Source organism: Silene latifolia, chromosome 1, assembly GCF_048544455.1.
Source record: "Silene latifolia isolate original U9 population chromosome 1, ASM4854445v1, whole genome shotgun sequence".
Lineage (NCBI taxonomy): Eukaryota > Viridiplantae > Streptophyta > Magnoliopsida > Caryophyllales > Caryophyllaceae > Silene > Silene latifolia.
This window is the reverse complement of record NC_133526.1, coordinates 140,496,168-140,508,963: the sequence shown is the minus strand read 5'-3', so window position 1 is coordinate 140,508,963 and position 12,796 is coordinate 140,496,168. Positions and strand designations below refer to the sequence as shown.

General features: G+C 39.7%; 1 non-coding gene across 1 annotated transcript; it reads left to right on the top strand.

The window, feature by feature from the left end:
- Positions 1-12,371: 12,371 nt before the first annotated feature.
- Positions 12,372-12,478, top strand: LOC141622439 (small nucleolar RNA R71). The gene has a single exon (XR_012532967.1). It is a non-coding gene; the product is annotated as a small nucleolar RNA R71 (small nucleolar RNA).
- Positions 12,479-12,796: the final 318 nt, after the last annotated feature.

The following is a 12,796-nucleotide window of genomic DNA, read 5'->3' as shown; positions in this document are numbered from 1 at the left end:
AGTCAAGGGTTTGCATGTGAGTCACCTATCCAACCCCGTGATGCGATGTGGACTTGGTTAACTTGTCTAGGTGACCTTGTTTGACCTTGTGGTAAGGCAACCCAAAAATATTTTCTATCAATAAGCTTGAAGTGCTCATTTCAAAGAAATTTTGTCATGTGGAAGTAATGTAATGCCAAGGAAACCTCAAATGTTATGAATTGTTGAAATTTGAGAAATTTAAGTTATTTTGATGGAGGCGTACCACTTAGATGTGCTTTGGTGCGGGATCCATTGAATTGGGCCCCCATACGATTGTGAATTCGGCCGCCCAGAGACAGAGTGACTATCACCCCGAAAAGCTATTGTCTAGAGGTTAACCGGTTGCCTAATAAGCGATTGGCGAAAGCAAAGGACACTAGCCCGGAAGGGACAAACCCCATCTTAAATTTTTGAAATGTGAAAGTGAAATGAGGAGAATTTTGAATACTAGTCATATCCACCCGTTGTGAATAAATATTTGAGCATTTCATTCCCAAAAAGCCTTTTGTCAAGCCACTTGGCCGAGCTTGGGACGATCCATGACCTTTACTTTTGTAGAGAATTCGAGACTTGTCATGTCATATGCCACTAGCATCATAGGGATCATCATTCCACCACCATCCGATCGCTCTTGACGAAAGCATTTGGAAATTGAGGACGAAAGTAGTCTAGTTTAACACCATTTGGAGGTGATTTAGTGCCATCCTCTTAGACTTAATAATTTGTTGAACTAGTATTTGTGAAGGATTACATGCTCTTAAATTTGTTCCTCTTTAGTGCCTCCGCCACTTGATGAGGGAGTGGCTATTCTTTTTGTAGATGCATCCATTATGTGTTTTTGTGTGCTTAAAGTTTGGATGTGTCGCCATTTTGGCAAGACCCACTTTGCCTTGCAAGAAGGCATCCTACCTCATGGTTGTCTTGTTGTGAGTTGAAGGGGCGGAGTGAGACCCGCTAATTGTCTCATATCGGCTATATTATTAGGATAGGTTAGTATTGGTCCTAGTCTTTGTCACCTCTTTACTCAGGACGAGCAAAGGTTCGGTTTGGGGATATTTGATGTGACCATAATTGGCGCATATTTAGCCCCCGAATTAGCCTTGTTCCCATGCTTTTTAGTGCTTATTTGGGTCATTTCTTATCTTTAGTTCTTTGTTTTGCATATTCTTTGAGATTTTGATCCCTTGGTAGGAAAGGAGTAAGAATCTTGCATTTTCATGGCAAAATGAGACTAAATTGATCGAATTCAATGACCAAGCATCAAGGAGAGACAAGATTAGAAGGCCTTTGTACATATTATAGTAGAAGAGCAAAGTTGAGAAAGGATGCTTGAGTCCCCAAGGAAATCCCCAAGGAATTTATGAAGAAAAGGGAAGAAAAGAAGAAGAATTGTTGCTGACTGACAATCCGAGCGGATTGTCACCAATCCGTCCGTCCCGCAGCAGCACAATCCGAGCGGCTTTACCACAATCCGCTCGGATTCCCCATCCATAATCCGCCCGGATTCCCCTGAATCCGCTCGGATTCCAACGCCAGAATCCGCCCGTCCCGACCCTATTCCGCCCGGATTCTAGCACAGCACGGATTGTCTTCTCCAAGCTACAAAGAAAGAAGCCCTTCTCTCAGAAAATACCGGCTCCTCCTTGCTCAACTTAAAAAGTGTAATTACTAGTTTAGCCCTTAGTTAACCCTAATGCATCCTCCCTAATTTCCACTATAAATACCCCATTAGTCTAATTAGAGGAGCATGTTCTTCTTATCAATAATTAGTGTAGTTAATATCAATCAAATCTCTCTTTAATATTGTAATAAAGTATTAATCAAGTTTTAATCCAAGTTTTAGTTCTTCAATCTCTCTTTTGTTCATCCTTTATTTTGGGTAATTGAAGATTATTTTGGGTTATTGTTGGGAGATTGACAACCTCTCAATCAAGCATTCTAGTACTTGTTTTATCTTTGCTTTATTATTGGAATCATTAGTAGGTATAATCTCTTAATCCCTTTTTAATTATTGTTAATTACTTTCATTTATTCATCATGTTTCATATTGTTGGTATGATTGACAACCTTGCTAGCATGATCAACATGATAATGAGTGAGTAGTCTCTTAGCTAGGGTTAATGGGTGATTAGGGGAAACCAACATGGGGAATGATTCATGCTTAAATTAATATGCTTTCATGTTTTATTTGCTTGCTTGTTTTGATCTCAACTCATGCACATGTTATATTTGATGAAAGGCTAAGCCTATGAATCCTTGCATTTACTATCATCTTCTATCTTTTCAATGAGACTTGTAAGACATAACCCAACTCGAGTCTCATTAGACCATGCATGTTGTTGAGTAGGGAAGATTAAGTCGACTTGTAGGTGTTGTACAATCTAATCGATTGGGCTCCGGGACCCAAACTTTTCTAGGATTGTAAGATATAACCCAACTCAATCCATCACAACAATAATTGCTTGCTTATAATTTGAGAACATGTTTGTATGATCATATCCCATGATTCCCCTATGATCCCATGACATCCTAGTGCCTTTAATCAATTGTTTACACCCCTTAAATTCATCTTGCTTGTTTATTTTCATTGCTATTTTAGTTTAGTAACCTTCTACATCAACCCAATTTGTGACACCCCCCTTAGACACCACTAGTTGCAATAGAAATCTCATTTCAACTCCCGTCCCTTCGGATCCGACCTTTACTTGCCTCTTTACTAATTGTAGAGTTGTTTGTGGAGCTATAAATTGTGTTTTGATTCGACCGTGACCAACGACCACATCTTAATTTGTGAACACTTAGCGGGATCGCATCAGTTCCCCCAGCGAGAGTATACGGACTGACATTTGCCCCTCTCAACACGTGGAGATCAACATCGACCCCAAGCTCTTCCGAAGTTTGTTTGAAGCCGACCCAAGCAGATTTCTCCAAGCAGTTCCTGACTACGTCCTACGGCCTCTTCCAATATCGCGTTTTATTTCCCCTTGGAGTTTCAAGGAACTTCAGGTATGATCTCTTATTATAGCTGGCGAGCCTCCTTACGTAATCTAATGGACTTTAAACGACCCTCCCCGTTAGTCGACAGACTCTAAAATGTTCCCGACGATAGGTCCTTGGCTCAGACCCCTTGAGCCGCCTCACGTCGCCATAGTCGCCAGGTTGTAATCTTCGATTGACCTGATGGCTATACTTTGACTTTCGCCTTGTCCAAGCCTCAGTCAAAGTGGGGGCTCTGTAGATACCTCATTTTTGCACCTCCCGCAAGCCACCCGGTGATGATTGGGTCGCATGTGTGGTACATGGAACGATTTGTGACAGTTCGTAAGTTTATCGTCAAGTGGTCGCTCAAACACGTGTGTCTACCTCATAGTCGCCATCTACGCGCCGATATGTTCGTTTTGGCGGTAATTAGAGTACATTTGGAGTCCGGGTCAAAAACCGTCTTCATTTTCTAATAACCATTTAAAATGCCGAGTCAGAATGTTCTGGAACGTTCCGGATATTTCTATTCCATATATTTTCCAATCTTTTGATCTTTGGTAACATATATCCCGAGATTATCATATAAAATATTAAGGAAATAAGATTAATCCGATATTCCATAATAGAAACACGGAAATCTTTCTTCCGCAGGAGGAAACCACTTAGGAAAAGACGCAGCAGGAGCTGCGCCTCTTCCAAGAGACACAGCTCTTGCTGCGCCTCTTCCTCAGTCCTTTTCTGCGATTGTTTCGTATCTTTTCCAGATTCACTTCCAAAGTTTCTCCTAAAACCCTAATTTCCTCCGTGTGATTAGTATAAATAGAGACCTTCGGTCTCACATATTTCTCACGCGAGTGTCCTCCCTTCTCTTCTCCCTTTGCATTCTAGACCACGTTCTTACTTTTTGGCGTCAACGTGCTTAAACTTTCGACCACGTAAGCTCGGATCCATCTGAGTACCACCCTCGTTTTGCATGACCGACCAATTTGACCAACTCCACAATCAATCAACTTAATCAATCTTATTCGTTTTCCTCTTAGTGGGCACTTTCGTCGTACATTCGAGTCGAGCATCACTAAACGTTAACTTAGTTCATCTCGTTTCATCAAACATGTAAGTCTGAGGGTGTATAATCCTTATTTTATTATTGTTATTTATTTTCGTAATCATAATTGTAAGATTTATGTCGAAAATATTCTTAAAACCGATTTATAAAACCTTGTTTTAAACCCCTTTTTTACGGATTAACAGGAGACAAACGTCGAGAAAGGACGCAGCAACTGCTGCACCTCTTCGAAGGGACGCAACATCTGCTGCGCCTCTTCCTGAGGCTGCCGCAGTTCCTGCTTCCTTCCTTCTTCCTTCGTCTTCTGTTCGTCCTATTGTTTTGTTTCGTCTTCAATTGTTCATTGTTCTTTTTAACACGATAATTCTAGTATGATAATTTTAACATGTAATTCATTATTAGTATTTAATTCATCTTTTAAATTCCCGACTTAAATCCCTTATAATCCATATTTGCAGGTTTTCTTCATTAAAATCAAATTTGGTTTTTAGAGGTTCGATTCATCCATATTGAGTCTCTGAAATTCATCATTAGCATATTTTCATCTGTTATTTATCGTCACCATCATTAGTCCTGTTAATAACCTATTTAACCTAATTAATTTATTTTGTTTAAATTGTATTATTAATTCTCATAATTAATCTTTTAATCTTGTAAATAATCCATTCTATTTAATTTCATCCATGTTTTATTGTTTTTATGACCAATTCACATGTAAATAACATATTAAATCACTTCTATCCGAGTCAACTATTCATAATCAAGCATTAAATTTACCTACGAATATTAACGAGATGCAGTTCCGGCTTCACAGCCATAACTCAACCCATGAATAGACGCAGCAACTGATGTGCCTCTTCCAAGGGACGCAGCTCTGCTACGCCTGTTCCCGGTTGATTTATGTCCCTGAAATCCCGTTTCTGCTTGACCTTAGTTTATTAATTACGTATTTAATTAACTATTAATCGTATTATCACCCTTAATCTGTTCGTTAATTTATTTATTCTTTCTTTTCCCAAAATTATCCGTTTTAGATGTATTTTCGACATAAATCAATAAACCCAATGTAATTATTGTAATTATTGTATTTTATTCTCTATTATCATATTGCTTGTATGCTCTCACATGTAATCGATCCTAAATTTCTACTTCGACTCAATTGCATGTTAAACTACGTGTCTACCGACTTAGTTAATTCTCAAATGCTAGGATTAATCTAATGGATATTGTATTACATGCATATAATCGACAACATATCAAGTATGAATAACTTCCCTAATCATTAGTAGAGGCCGCTATCGAGGCGGGCAGGATTAGGTGTTCAATCAAAAGAGCTTCCTAATACGTACCCTCACCCCTTACTCCAGATCTTTGTGAACATTCGTGTTCATTGGCATCCACGAGAGTCATTCTAGACATAGAATGCTAAGGGTAACGAGTTCTTGGTGTTCATGTAACTACTTTGTGTTTTGACATGGCACGAGGTATTCGAACGGTTTCCAATTTTCCACAATAAATTGGTGGCGACTCCACAAATGCAACAAAGAAAAGCTTGCTTCGCTTTTCGCCCCCGTGGGCCCGCGTCCTCAGGGTTTTACTTTGACTTTCGCCCTGTCCAAGCCTCAGTCAAAGTGGGGGCTCTGTAGATACCCAGTATCTGTTGAGTCTTTAACAAACACCCGATGATTATCGGACTACAACATGCTTAGGAATCGCAACGTTTGATCGATAGTTTGTGTACAACTATACGTCGGAAAAATTAAAACGATTTCGAAAACAAAACTTTTCAAAACCTTTCAAAAGTACCTGGAGTCAAATCGAGTCAAACAAAACTAACTAGAGTCAAAACCGACACCGGACCAAAAACCGACTCAAAATTTAAATCCCGACTCCAACAACGAGTCAAATCGAGTCAAACACAAAAAACAAACCATTCAAATGCTTCCATGTTAAGATTTCCAGGAATCCTAAATGGTCAAGTACAAATCAAATTCTTCCAAATCCTAGCATAGAACAAATCATGATTTCATCGTGTGATAGTGACAAGGCACCTCGAAGACGTGTGAGATGGCTCGTGCCTCTTTCAGCAGTCCATGCGGCCACGTCGCTCAAAACACACATAACCACCCATTTTCCTATAAATACCCCTCAAATGCCACCATTTAAGAGTTACGCGAGCGTCCGTCCCCTCTTTTCTCCCTTAAAATTCTAGATTGGACTTCTCAAGTCACAATCCGACACGTGTTTACGACCTACCGATCGTAAACACAAGCCTTACACATTGTTTGGTACCGTCGTCGTACATTAAATCACTTGACGGACCATCTCGACCACTACACTATCATTAAACTTAACAAACACTCTTTTACTTACTAAAACGGTTTTTAAACCGAGTTTTCCGGCCAAACAAGTTGATACACTTTCGTCGGTTTCTCGCCACAAGCCTAGCATGTAAGTATGAGGGTGTAAAAATCTTCTTTTATCATGTTTTCATTTGTTTTATTACTATAACATGTTAAATCATGCATAACATGGTCCAAAACATAGGAAGAATGAGCCAAAACCGGATTTTTGGTTGAGACAGAGGCTACTTATGTAGCACATAGGCTCGCGCCTAAAGCGGCCTGCTCAACCTAAATCCAAACCGTGTTTGGTCTCTTCATCTCCTTCATTTTTATTTCATATTTGTAATCGATTTTTACCATTTCAAGTATTTGTCAAATCTTTCATTTTTTTATGACAAGTTTTTAACCATAAAACATTTTTCACCCTTGGTTCCTAATACCATGACGGTTTAATCCGTGTTTCGGTGATAATATTTGGTTAATTATATTATAAAAGGTATTTTAAAGCCTTTTATTTCATTTCTTTACATTTTGAAGGGTATTTTAAAGCCTTTCTCATTTCTTTACATTTTCAAAACAAATGTATTAGTCACCAACACAAAATCATCCTTGGTTCCATATACCATGTCGGATTTTAACCCGAGTACGATGATGACTGTTGACTAATTACAAACAAATGAACTTAAAACAATTAGTTCATAATCATTTTCAAAACTATTCATGTCAAGCTTGCAAAACTGAACCCGACATCGAATATTGTCAAAATAATGACGATTATTCAAGCCTCGTTATTCAAATCAACGCTAAAGCGGCCTAAACGGTCTTTTCAAATCAGGACGGGTTCAAACACCCATTTTTCAATACATTTTACAAACTTTTTCAGTGGTCAGAAGACGTCTTCCATCGTCTGTTGACCCGCGCCTAAATAGGCCACTCACTTTTCTATTTTTCAAACCAGGGGAGACCCCTTTGCATCGCCAACAGGCTCGCGCCTCTTCCGGCTGCCTGATGCAGGGTCTGTTCCCCTTCCAGTATTTGTCCAGGACGATCCCGACTTCGGTTAACCCGAATACAGGATGGATCAGATGACGAATCTGCTCATTCAACATCATAGTTACAAAATGCCTTACTAAGACAAATGGATCACGTTATGCACCATAAACCTAATTCGGTAAATGGATGTTTAATTTCCGTCTTGCATGCAAATCAACATTAAATCCAACTTGAAATCTTATACTTGATACTTGGATTAAACAAACCGACACAGAAAGCTCACATGTTAGGTTCAAACTAGTGGATGCGCATTCATGCATTTACCCGTTTTATCAACTTTTGCATTTAACCAACCAAGATCGATCAGTAGAGGCCGCTACCGCGGGCGGGATTGGGTGTCTGATTAAAGGGCTTCCCAATACTTACCTTCACCACTTACTCAGAAACTTTGGATAGAGGACGACCTTATCCAGGGCATACGAGAGTCATTCTAGAGATAGGATGCTAAAAAGGGACGACTCCTTATCTTTAGTACCTATGTCAAACACCGCTTTTTGCCTTGGTTGACCTAGGTATAAAGTGGATTCTAATGGGTTCCAAGCATCCCAAAAATGCTTAGTGGCGACTCCGAACATCTCTTGCATTGTTTTGAGACCCTTGCCGAGATGAAACCGACCGATCTAAAGCGATCCGGTCGAAACCATTTTTACGCCGTCGAGCGTGGCTTTAAAAAAAACCGCTGCTGTTGTCCACAGATCTGCTGGGCATACGCAGGTGGGCCTATGCCCACAGCAATTGCCTCCACCGATTTAGAAACATAATCTACAGCTATAATATATATTGATTCCCATGAGAAGTAGGGAATGACCCTTGGTAATCAATACCCCAAACATCAAAAATCTCCACCTCTGAGATTCCAGTCTGAGGCATCTCATGCCTTTGCGAAATATTACATGTTCTTTGACACGCATCACAAGAACGGACAAAAGTAGTAGCATCTTTCAAGATGGTAGGCCAAAAGAAACCTGATTGCATTACCTTAGCAAATGTCCTAGAAGGACCATGATTACCACCATAAGAAGAAGAGTGACAATGAGATAGGATGGCATGTACCTCACCCTCTAGAATACATCGTCTATAAATACCGTCTTCGCATTCCCGGAACAATTATAGATCATCCCAGAAATACCGCTTCACATCATGCATAAATCTTTTCTTCTGCTGGTAAGACAAGTCAAGAGGAAGAATACCTCCAACCAAGTAATTAGCATAATCTGCAAACCATGGAGTGTTCGCAGCAATAGCTAGTAGATGGTCATTTGGAAAAGAGTCATCAATAGGAAAAATCTATCTTCCTGCAAATCTCAATCTAGACAAGTGATCTTCAACAACATTCTCAGCACCAGACTTATCAAGAATTTCTAAATCAAACTCTTTCAATAATAAAATCCATCTAATAAGTCGTGGTTTAGCTTCTTGTTTAGTCAAAAGATACTTTAGTGCTGCATGGTCAGTATGAACAATAACTTTAGAACCAACAAGACAAGCTCTAAATTTATCTAAAGAATAGACAACTGCAAGAATCTCCTTCTCTGTGGTAGCATAGTTGATCTACGCATCATCAAGAGTCTTACTTTCATAGTAAATAGCATGCAACATCTTGTCTTCTCTATGCCCCAAAACAGCTCCAACTGCATAGTCACTGGCATCACACATAATCTCAAAAAGAAGGCTCCAGTCCGGAGATCGGATTATAGGAGCTGAGATAAGAGCTTGTTTAATCCTATCAAAAGACTTAACACACTCATCAGAAAACACAAAAGGTGTAGCTTTATGAAGCAGCTGAGTTAGAGGTTGAGCAATATTTGAAAAATCCTTAATAAATCGGCGATAGAACCCTGCATGACCAAGAAAACTACGCACACTCTTAACATTAACCGGGTACGGGAGTTGCTCAATTACCTCAACCTTAGCTTTATCCACTTGGATACCTTTACCTGACACCAAATGACCGAGTACCACCCCTTCAGTAACCATAAAGTGGCACTTCTCCCAATTAAGCACAAGATTTCTCTCCTCACAGCGCTGTAAAACCTTAGTCAAGTTTCTCAAGCAAACATTAAAATCAGTACCATAAATACTGAAATCATCCATAAAGACTTCCATAATAGACTCTATGTAATCAGAAAATATGGCCATCATACAACGCTGAAAGGTAGCTGGGGCATTACATAAACCAAATGGCATTCTCCTATAAGCAAATACACCATAAGAACATGTGAAAGTAGTCTTCTCCTGATCGTCAGGATGAATGGGTATCTGAAAGAAACCGGCGTAGCCATCTAGGTAACAGAAATAACTATGACATGCTAATCTCTCTAACATTTAGTTAATATAAAGAAGTGGGAAATGGTCTTTCTTAGTAGCTATGTTCAACTTCCTATAATCAATACACATCCTCTAACCTGTAACAAGTATAGTAGTAATTAATTCATTTTTCTCGTTTTTTACTACTGTAGTACCTCCCTTCTTAGGTACAACTTGGATAAGACTGACCCATTTAGAATCAGATATAGAGAAAATAATGCCAGCATCTAGTAATTTATGTACCTCTTTTCTTACCACCTCCTGCATTGGAGGATTTAGTCATCTCTGACCCTGTGCACTAGGCTTGTGGCCTTCTTCCAAGTGAATACGATGCATACAAAAGTCAGGACTAATGCCTTGTAAATCATAAATGCTATACCCAATGGCCTTTTTATGAGTTCTCAAAACAGTCAACAAAGCAGAAAGTTGACCTTCAGTTAGGCTAGCATTGACAATTACTGGGTTCATTTCAAAGTCATCGAGAAATTCATACTTAAGATGAGAGGGAAGGGGTTTTAGTTCAGGTTTCTTTACCTCAGTAACCTTAGATGAGACACCTAAACTGTATACCTTTTGATGTGGGAATTCTTCTCCAGTTATCAATTTCTCAATCTCATGAATTTCTAGACTCCATGAACCCATCTCAGCAGCTGAATCAGAAACATTGGCAATCTCTAGGGGATCCCTGTTTAAACATATAGAAAGACACTCATTAATAGTAAAATCAACAATATCAATACTATGACAAGTTTCTTCTATCATGGGATATTTTAAAGCTTTTCTAAGTTAAAAACAATAGTATCATCCCCCACAACTAAAGTCAGTCTTCCTTGCCTAACATCTATAACCGCCCCCGCTTTGTATAGGAATGGTCTACCCAAGATGATAGGAATTTGGTTGTCCTTAGCCATGTCTAAGACAACAAAATATACGGGAATAAAGCATTTCCCAATTCGAACGGGAGCATACTCCAACACCCCCAATGGGTGTTTAATAGATCAATCAGCCATCTGCAAAGTCATATTAGTAACAGTCATTTGACCCATATTTAATTTCTGACAAATGGAATAAGGCATGACACTAACGCTAGCGCCTAAATCACAAAGAGCTTTACTACTAGCAAGATGACCAATATGAAAAAGGGATAGAAAAGATCCTTGGATCCTTAAGCTTAGATGGTGAATTAGCTTGCAACACGACGCTGCACTTTTCAGTATAAGCAATGGTTTTCACTGCATCAAAGGATCGCTTCCTTGTCAGAATTTCTTTCATGAACTTCGCGTAAGCCGGCACTTGAGTGATTAATTTAATAAAAGGAACACTTACCTATAAGTTCTTCACTACCTCCATAAACTTACCAAATTGCTTGTCCGGCTTAGACTTTTGTTGACGATGCGGAAAAGGTTGTGCAATAGTAATCGGCTCGGCTTCCTTTGCTTTAGAATCAACTTTTGAAACACCGTCATCGACCAGGGAGGTTCCTCGATCGAGCCCTGATGACACTCGATCGAGTACTGAAGTTCCTCGATCGAGCCCGATGCTACTTGATCGAGGAACCTTGGCAGATTCGCTGTTTTGATTTTTCTCGCTTTTATTCTCAACTCGTGTTTCAAGTTCGCCAACTTCTTTTTCATCGTCACTTAGCTCCAAATAGACCAATCCCTTAGGATTCATATAAGGTACCTCATTATCATTCGTGGCAAAAATTTTCATCAAGACTTGGCAATTCCGGATTTTGATATGTGGTACCGCTTCTCAAATGAATGACATTAGCTTGCTCGTGGGCTTGCTTAGCTTGAGGAGGAAGACCTCCGGGCTGTTTTGAGGGATTTTGAACTGCCATCTGAGCCACCTGGGTATCCAGTATCTTATTATGAGCAATCAACTCAGAAATTTGAGCCGTCTGCTTTTGCTGCATTGACAAAGTTTGGTGCAAAAGATTGCGCAACTCTGTCATCTCATTGTTTGGAGCTTGTTAAGGAGGTTGTTGATATTGTTTGTTAAACTGCTGACCTCCTTGATTCTGCCTTTGATATCCTCCTTGTGGTTGAATACCACGATTGTTAGGAGGTATATAAGTATTCTTTTGTGGTTGTTGCGGCTGCGGATTTTACACATTCTGACTAGACCATTGAAGGAAAGGATGCTCTTTCGTTCTTTCATTGTAAAAGTTGGAGAAAGGTGTGCCTTGTGTACCTTGTCTGTAAGACTGATAAGCATTAACCTGCTCCAATGTGCTCAAACACTCAGCTGCATTATGACCGTCTAATCCACATCAAGCACAAGACTCCTCTTGTTGTTGACTAGTAGCATGAACCCTCTCTTTATTACCCAATGATTGGGTAGTCTTCATCTCAGCAATTTGGGCAGAAAGAGCCTCTAGCTGTGCTGCAACACCACTATCTCCCCCACTTCCACGGACACTTCCGCTTGGATTTCCATACTTAGCAGTATGGGTAGAAATCTGATCAATTAATTTCCACGCGCCATCAGATGTAGTGTTGTCCTGAAACCTCCCATTAGCTAAAGAATCTAATAAAGCACGGTGATCAACATATAACACATTATAAAATTGGTTACAAAGAAACCACTTCTCAAAACCATGATGGGGGGCCGAACGCACTAACCTCTTGAAGCGAACCCACACTTCATTCAAATATTCTATGGCCGTCTGTTTAAAGCTGGTAATCTGATTTCTCAATGCATTGGTCTTTTGTGGTGGAAAGTACCTCTTATAGAAAGCAAGAGCTAGAGTATTTCAGTCTGTAACTCCTTGATCAACCATATCCAAATCTCGCAACCATTCTGTAGCTCAATCCTTCAAAGAAAAGGGAAAGAACACCTGCTTTACACGATCTTGTGTCACCCCAGCTGTTAAATGGATAGAACGGCAATAAGTGACAAATTTCTCCATATGTGTCGTAGGATCCTCAGCAACTGCTCCTCCAAATAAATTCTGCTCCACCAAATTGATGTAAGATGGACGAATTTCAAAGGTGCCATTATCAGTAGTAGGAAGCTT